This window comes from Erinaceus europaeus, chromosome 3 (genome assembly GCF_950295315.1).
Source record: "Erinaceus europaeus chromosome 3, mEriEur2.1, whole genome shotgun sequence".
In the NCBI taxonomy this organism is placed as follows: Eukaryota; Metazoa; Chordata; class Mammalia; order Eulipotyphla; family Erinaceidae; genus Erinaceus; species Erinaceus europaeus.
In genome coordinates this window covers 106,472,574-106,481,968 of record NC_080164.1, presented here as the reverse complement: position 1 = coordinate 106,481,968, position 9,395 = coordinate 106,472,574, and positions in this window count along the sequence as shown.

Sequence of the window (9,395 nt, the reverse complement as noted above, 5' to 3'; positions counted from 1 at the left end):
TGGAGTAAGGAATGGTGTGGAATTTGAGGGACAGATAATGGGGGGGGGATGGTGTGGAATTTGAGAGATAGATAATTAGCATAGATAACATCAAGGAGACAAGTCTTGAATTAGATAGGTGTTTTGATGTCAGAACACAGTCACTATTTTAAATGTTGAAATGGGGGACGCCTTGTACATAACACAGTAGAAACTATAATTCTGGTTGTGTAGAGCCAATCAGAACAGCATAGCAGAAGGGAGGGGCAGGAATGAGGAATCACACCTTTTTTAGTTGAGTCCATTCAATGAAATGGAATGAAGTTTGATGCTATAGCTTTACAAAATAGCAATATTGATATTTGGGGCCAGAGGTACCCCAGAGCCAGCAGCAAGCCAAGCTATAAAATGTCTGTGGATTTTACAAGTTCCCTGGTGGCAAAAGAGGACTGTGGATGGCCACTGAGCTGTGTTGAAGAATAAAGGTGAAGTCACATGGTAAATTTATGAGTCACACATTAGTTTTTACAGCAGTCACACCCTTTCCCCCTTCCCTTGCACTAACTAGTAGAGATAATGACTTCTGGTCATGCTCCCTTCCAATCCACATTCTTTGGTGAACCTGTAAACACAGATAGACCTTCTGCGTGAAGATCCTGTGGTGTTATTTATAGCATTTCCTAACAGCTTGCTCTAACAGTTTCCTCCCTTCCCAATCTCTTCTGACCCCTCCTATCCCCATCTTTTCCCTCTGTAACTGCCTCTTTCTCTTCTCTCTCCCCTTCTTTCCTCCATGAACTGTCCCCTGCTCAAAGTAGCTTGAGAAAAAAGGAAATGACCTCATAGAACAGCCTGTGCAAACCTCCTTGCAATGCTTGATTTTTATTTTTTTTGAAGTCATGCTTCTTAGCCAAGTTGTTTGAGTTATGATATAACTACCTACCCAAATACCACAGGAGCTGATGGACCAGGAGCTGATCCAAACACTCAGATCTCTTGTTTGGTCAGCACAAGCAAACTTTCAGGAGCTGGATTCATATATGTGACCAAGGGACACTTATTGAACTTCAGTCTCAATAGTTATGGTTGCTGGAAATTTATATTTATGAACAAGCCAGAACTAGTCCAGAGCTTCCAGAAATTTCTGGTTGAGCATATCAGTGATGTCCAAATAGTTGACATACTATGGTTTTATTTACAAAGTATTCTTACTTCAGCATCAACTTTGTTTTCATCTCTTTTCTGTTATTGTTTTACTTTAATTTAGCCAGTGCTAGGAAGCCCTAGGCTCTTCTTACTTGAGACCTTCATATGTTATTGTTTAAGGTTTCGAATATGGGATCAGGGGACTATCTCACTAGAATAGTGCATTGCCATGTGTCATACCTAGTTTGAGTCTGGCTCCCACTGTGCTGAAGGAAGATTTGGTCTTTGCTATGGTCTCTTTCATTCTTTCTCACTCTCGGACACTCTAAAAAAAAATTTTTTTTTTAGGATATATATGTGTGAAGATTCAACTTCAACTTAGTAATGAGTTACAAAAGTGGTTATACACATGACTTGTATATTTCATAAATTTATAAGAAATGCCATGCATACTTTCTCTTCATTCATAATGAATGATATGCTAATTAGTGCCCTTTAGAAGAACTGTTAATAAGTGTTATACAATCTCCAGATTAGATTTGACTATCAGACATTTAATACCTTGCAAATCACTATGTATACGCCCATTGTTTTCTTTAAAAAAAAACTAAACAATTTGCTTTACATCAGCTCCTTCCTGGTATTATCTTTGCTTTTTCCTTTGTGATCTCTCTCTCTCTCTCTCTTTTTAATAGCAGATTTTTCTTTATGATTTCTACCATGTAGTGGCATTTCAGATAGTAACTAAGTCAAGGGCATTTCTCCTCTAAATATTTCTTTCTTGAACTGTCCTATACCTGAATTTGATTCTTTTCATTTACTAAGAAGGTACTTTATTAGCTTATGACTTCTCCTTTATTTTTGTGTTACACTATTAGCTCACAATCATATAATTTGCAATGCTTCTCTGCTGGTATACCTATTGTCATAGTTTCTTTATAAGCTAGAACTGTAGATACCAATAAGTAATTAATTTCTTAATGAGTATTTGTAAATTTTCTCTTGTTTATTACTAATGAACAACACCAGACAATAAAAAAGACTTAATCCTGAGTATGGGCTAAAGTTGCTTTCTTATAGGAGAGAAAGATGGAAAGACAAGAAAAATATGTAATTCATTGGGAGATAAATGTCAAAGTCATTAACCAATATATTTTCTTATCAACAGTTATTAAAGTCTGTCAATCTACTTTTCAAATTTATTTATTTATTCGCACTTCTTTGTTTTCTTATTGAGATGAACAGAAATAGAGGGAGAGACAGAAGTAAAGAGTAAGATCGATAGACATGTGTAGCACTCCACCACTTGTGAAGCTTCCCCATGCAGATGGGGGTTGGGGGCTTGAACCTAAGACCACAAACCTGGTGATGTGTGTGTGTTCTACCAGATGTGCTACTACCTGGTACCTACTTTAAAATTTTTTATCTATGTAATTCACTTTCAAACTTAGTTAAAACAGCACCACATAATACCAGTCATATATGTTTTTAAATCTTTAAAAAAATTTATTTTGTATAGAGACAGAGATATTGGAAGAAAAGGGGGATATAGAGAAAGGGAGAGAGACACCTGCATTTCACAGCTTGTGAAGCTTCCCTCTGCAGGTGAGGCCCTTGGGAAGCACTGTCACATGTGTGCTCAACCAAGTGCATCACTACCCGGCCCCATTTGGTCATATTTGCAACAACAGTGAGAATGACTAAACCACTTCCAACAAATCTTGCCATTTCATTTTATATTCACTGTCTTCCTATGTTTTCATTTACATACCAGGTCCCATAATTTTTCTTTTTTCTTTTGTTATTTGTATACCAAGACAATCAGGTCATTACCTGCATTACAATTTTTATGATTTTTTTTATTCTTAGTTTACCATATTTACCTTTAAGTTGAATTGTATTTATTAGAGGTTTCTCTCGTTCCCTCACTTGTTTGTAGGCTTCATAACCCACTTCTTTCCCGACCTTGCATCATTGCATTGATGGTTTTGTATTATTTTTTAGAGCTGATGTTTGGCTTGTTGTTAAATTGGTATGGGAAGGGGGTAGATAACATAATGGTTATACAAAGAGATTCTCATTCCTGAGGCTCCAAAGTTCCAGGTTCAATCCCCCACACCACCATAAGCCAGAGCTAAGCAGTGCTCTGGTAAAAAAAAAAAATATATATATATATATATATATATTTATATATATATATATATATATATATATATATATATATATTAATAGCTAGTTAGTTTTCCAGTTTCATTGCAATGGAAACAGTTATGCCTGGCAATCTGCTCACCTGCTCACTTCCATGTTCCAGTCTCAAGTGCTATGCACCTACTGCTCATGGACTCAGGCCCATGAAGGTGAACCCATACCATTGGTGGGACCATTGCTCCATCAGTCAACAAAACATCAAGCCCTTCAATTACCTAACATTTTAAAAAATTTTTATATATTTTTTATTTGATAGAGAAAGAGAGAAATTGAGAGGAGTAAAGGAAGATAAAGAGAGAGAGAGAGAGAGAGACAAACAGAGAGCCACCAGCAGACCTGCTTTACCACCTGTGAAGTTTCCCTCCTGCAGGTGGGGACCAGGGTGAGCACTTAACCAGGCGCACTAGCTCCTGGCCCCTTAACTGTGATTTTTAATCACAGACCCTTGTTTATAATCGCTTATAGCTTTACTATGTTTTTGTTTTTATTGTTGTTGTTGTTGCCTCCAGAGCTACCGCTGGGGCTCCGTGCCTGCACTAACTGTGGTCATTTCTTCTTTTCTTTTTCTTTTTTCCTCTTCCTTTTTTTTTTTTTCCATAGGATAGATAGGAGGGTAAGATAGAGAGGAGAGAGAAAGATAGACACCTGTAGACCTGCTTCACCACTTCTGAAGTGACTCAACTGACAGGTGTGGAGACAGGGGCTAGAACCGGATTCTTGCGCAGGTCCTTGCACTTTGTACAATGTGCGCTTAATGGGGTGCGCCACCGCCTGGCCCGTAGCTTTACTATTTTTAGATAGCCTTTGCTTCTATTTCCTTGTCTCCCCTCCCCACCCTCAAAACCAATCTTTTCCACTTTAGATTGCACTAGTTAATTTCAGAAAGGCTAAGAGGGAAAATAACATCTTACTTTGAATCGAGATGTGCATTAATATTTTTCATGTTTATTTATTTTGTTGTATCACTTTTTGGAGAGTTAATAGTATGCTATACAGTTGTTAACAATAGATGAAATTTCTTCTTTGTTTATTTATTTATTTATTTGTATCCCAGCACTTCTCAGCTCTTCTGGTGTTAAAAGGGACAGAATCTAGACTTCAGAGTCTCAGGTATGAAAATCTTTTTTTTTTATGTACACTTAATTAAGAGTACACATTACAGTGCACAATGATCCGGGTCAAGCCCCCACCCCCCACCTGCAACTGGTGAAGCAGTGTTGCAGGTGTCTCTCTGTCTCTCTTCCTCTCTTTCCCCTTCCCTCTCAACTTGTGACTCCTTTTATCCAATAAATACATAAAGACAATAAAAATAAAAGTCACTTTGCATAAAAAATATGTGATCTCCCTGATCTCAATTATATATATATATATATAGTTTATTTGAAATAAATGCAAGTTTTTTTTTCTTTTCTTCTTCCTTTGCCATCAGGTACATATTGGTGCCTGTAATCCACCACTCCTGAAAGCCATTTCTTCCATCTACTCTCTTTTATTTGATAAGACAAACAGAAATTTACAAAGCAATGGAGGAGATAGAGAGGGAAAGAGAGACACTGGCTTTACTACTTGTGAAGCTTCTCCTCAGTAGGTTGGGACCAGGGGTTCAAGCCAGGACCTTGTGCATGGCATTATGTGCACTCTAGTGGGTACACCACACCTGCCTTCTGTCTTCAATAGTCACAGGTCAAAGTGAGAACATGATTTGTCTAGACTGTTTATAAATTCTCTTATTAAGATACGTATCTTCAATAAACCTTATTTTAACTGTGATAAAATTGTTTAATGGGACCTGCATTAAACTCTGCTTGTGGGCATTATGCCAGAAAGCTATGAGAAAGTTTAACCCAATGAGCATTGTATGCAAGAATTTACTCAGAGTGTTGCATAATAACAGACATATTAGCAGAGATTAGCAGAGGTATTTTGATAGGTACTGAAATTATCTTTGAAATGACTTTCAACTAGTTAAATCTAACGATAGCAAGAAAACCCAAGGGATATAATAAATACTATAATATTAATTGTATCAAAAATTTTAAAATAAATAGGGGTAAAAATTCAATAGCAAGAATTTGGGGGTGATATAAATTTTTTATCTTTTGTGATTTTTTTTGCATCTGCAATATATTATTTTAAAAGACATTTGTTCAAAGTACATGTGAAGTTTATAGCCTAGCAATAGACCTCTTATAATGACAAGAAAATTGGATAAGGAGCTATTTTTAGTCAAGTGGGTAGGAAAGTAGATCTTTCTTTCTAGATGTTTTTTTCGGGTTTAAATAGCCACAGGGTTTTAAAAAGCACCCCCAACCCCCATGGTAGATTAGAAAAGTTAATGTTGAAAATATAATTGGCTGGGCAGGGGTAGATAGCATAATGGTTATGCAAACGGACTCTCATGCCTGAGGCTCCGAAGTCCCAGTTTCAATTCCTCACACCACTGTAAACCAGATCTGGGTAAAAAAAAAAAAAAAAGAGAGAGAGAGAAAGAAAGAAAGAAAGAAAGAAAGGAAGGAAGGAAGGAAGGAAGGAAAGAAGAAGGGAGAAAATATAATTGGCAACTCCCAGCTGGTGGGTACAACTTTACAGGTCATCTTTTAACCTGCAAGACCTGAACCCATAGTATGAAAAATAAGACCCTACTGGCCTGGGAAGTTAACAGTGGTTCTGCAAAAGATCTTCATACTTGAGACTGTTAGGTCCCTGGTTCAATCCCTGGAGCCACCATAAACCAGATCTCTCTCTCTCTCTCTCTCTCTCTCTAACTTTCTCTCAGTAAAATAAAATAAATATTTACAATATAGAGACCCACATTTGATTTTCAAGTCAAGGCTGACCTATCAAGAAATAAAGGCTAAAGTTTAAGCAGCATAGGAATTTGATGTATGCATGTTTTGTTTTGAAGTCAGTCAGGGAATATCCCTGGAGAAACACTAATGTTATCTCCAGAGTCTGGTAGAGCTGTAGTTATAGTTAAATTCAGCCAGCCAGGTCCTGGGTGGGAGCCTCCCTGTCACTGGCGACACAGATTGTACTTGCAAATGGAAGCAATTAGAAGATGTGTGTGTGTGTGTGTGTGTGTGTGTGTGTGTGTGTGTGTGTGTGTGTTCAGTGGAGAACAGGACTAAAGCTGGGGAGATCTAAAGGCAACCCTGAGGATGCTGGTTTCTCCTTTCAGAGTCAGGGGAAACTTGAGCTCAGTGTAGGCCAGAAGAGAAGACTGATAATTCTCTGGTGGAGAGAGAGAGAGAGAGAGAGAGAGAGAGAGAGAGAGAGAGAGAGAGAAGAGAGATATCATTGTGTCATTGAGAGGACCTAGGGGTCAGATTTCCAGATAAGCAGAGACCAGTCTCTGCTTGGATCAAACCTTCCTTAGGAGAAAGGCAGTTGGGGTGAGGGTAGCCACTAGGAGCAGGATCAGAGGGTGGTTGTTCTCCTCCTGATGAGGGGGCAAGGCCTCCAGACAGGGAGATGCTGACTGGACTCTGAATTTCCTTCATCTGCTCCTTTCTGGATCACAGAGGAGACAATGCAGTCCCTGCTAAATCCCTTACAGTCTGGAAACAGTCTAAAAACATGGACAGTGGATTCACAAAATAGCTTATGTGGGTAGTGCACTGTTTGCCACATGTACTTCCCAGTTTCCAGCCTGGCCCCCACTGCCCTAAAGGAAGCTTTGGTTCTGGAGTATTTCTCTCAATCTCTATTACAAATACCAATATTTGTATATTCATGTATAATATACCTTATTATTTTTTTCTCTTTCTCTGTCTCTGTCTCTCTCTTTTTTGGCTCCAAGGTTATCACTGGGGCTTGATGCTGACAGTCTGAATCCACTGCTCCTGGAGGCCATTTTTTCCATTTTATTGGACAAGACAGAGAAATTGAGAGAGGAGGGGTGATAGAGAGAGCGAGAGAGAGAGTGAGAGAGACAGACCTACAGATCTGCTTCACTGCTTGTGAAGCCACCCTCCTGCAGGTGGGGAACAGGGCCTCAAACCTGGATCTTTGTGTAGGTCATTGTGCTTTTATACTCTGTGTGGTTAACTAGGTGAGCTACCACCTGGCCTCCTATTATACATTATATACACGATATACATACAGATTTATATATGGGTAGCCTTTTAGAAAGTTGTCATTCTGATACATTGCTGTTTCATTTAATCATAAACACAGGTGTTGCTGAGGGCTAGGTGAAGGTTAAGACCGTTGGGAGAATTCACATGTATTTTCAAGACAGCACCCCATGAGCATGGAAGCAATAGAGGCCTGAGCATCTAGTTGCTCTAACAGGAGCTACACCTTCCTAAACTCTTCCTTCACCAAACAACATGGGAGTGAGTATCATGGAATGGTCTTTCTCTCCTGTGCATCCTCTGCATTCACCATCTTGGAAGGACTTGACAGAGCCTCTTATGGAAACCCCTTGCTTGTTGCTTCTCTTTAGACTTATAGTGTGGCCACTGTGGAAATACCCCAGAATCCCACCCCTAGGTTGGTTCATGGGAACCCAAAAGTTCTCATGCACCCAACGCTCCAGAAAGCTTCCCCCCACTCATACACACAGACACACACCTCATTGTCTTGGGTTGCTGGGAGAAACAGCATTCTTATTCATAACACATTGTGTGGTTATGAGGCCCTCATGTTCATATTTCTGTGTGACTTTCCAGTGCTGTGATAATTCCAAATCAAAGGCAACAACAGGCTTTTGCAGAATGGGAGAGTCATGATTGGCCTATTTCTGTGTGACAGTGCTCTATTTTTAATTTGCTCATCAGCAATCCTACTAAAGACAAACTGTCATTGTCACCACCTCCTGGGATGCAGTGTTTTTGCTTTATTGCTTCTTGAACAGCTGCTCCTGTCCCTTTCTTTTCCACTCAGCGTCCTGTGTCCTTTTTATAGTCTGCCAAGAAACCTGGGGTTTCTCCCAGCATAGTACTCTGGTAGAAGTTGGATGAAGAAGAGGACAGTTGTGTACCTACTGCAGAAAGGGTCGTATAAAAGGAAGCTGCTCCATTTTCTGTGCTGAGTGAATTGAGACTCAGTATGCCTTGGATATCATCTTTGTGCTTTTGGATCTTGCACTGCAAGTCTTCTTGCCTCAGTTTCCCCATGCAGAAGTTGGGAGTGAGAGAAGCTTGCATCCCTTCTTCTTTGGTGAGGCTTCAGTGAGCTCTGGTGGTGGGAACAGTGCAGAGTTGTTGTATCCCTGTTATTTTTTAACTTTGTAAATAAGTATTAAATAACTAATAAAATTGTTTTTAAAAAGATGAAATGTTACTCTGACTCAACCATTGATAGGAGATTGGCAGCACGGGTCTCTTTACTGGAGATGCAAAGATAGCAACAACTCTGCACTGGTCCCACCACCAGAGCTCTGAATCCCCAGTCCCTCCACTGGAAGCTACAGGAGTTTTCTTAAGGTTGCAGATACGGGTTAACTATTATTTCTGCAACTATATTTCTATATTTGTATATATTTTCCCCCTTTTCTTTCCTTTATGGTCCCATATTCTCTTCTTTTACAAATCATACCTATACATTTTAGTTATTTTGAATTTACCTCCCTTTTCCCCTCTTCTTTCTCCAGTACTTTCTCCAGAAGTTGGAGTTCAGAGCCCTCTAAGCCATCTTCCCCTATTATTTCTCCCCTACTAGGAGTGTGGATCAAAATTCTTTATGGGGTACAGAAGGTGGGAGTTTTGGATTCTGCAATTGCTTTTCCACTGGACATGAGTGTTGGCAGGTGGATCCACACCCCAAGCTTATTTCTGTCTTTCCCTAGTGGAGTAAGCCTCTGGAGAGGTAATTTTCTGGGATAGGAAGTCAGGATGAAATCATAGCATCTGCAATTTGGTGGCTAAGGCTGTGGGTGTTTCAGCTGTAGTTGGTGAGTTTTGTTAAGTTTAATAGTTGTAGATATTTGCTGGTTTGGGGGAGATCATTTCTGTTCTCTGTTACCCCAAGGCCACATCTCCCCAGAATTTCATCTTCATCCTTTAAACATTGTAAGATTTAGCCAAGAATGTTTTGCTTGTGTGCTTGTGTGAATTTAC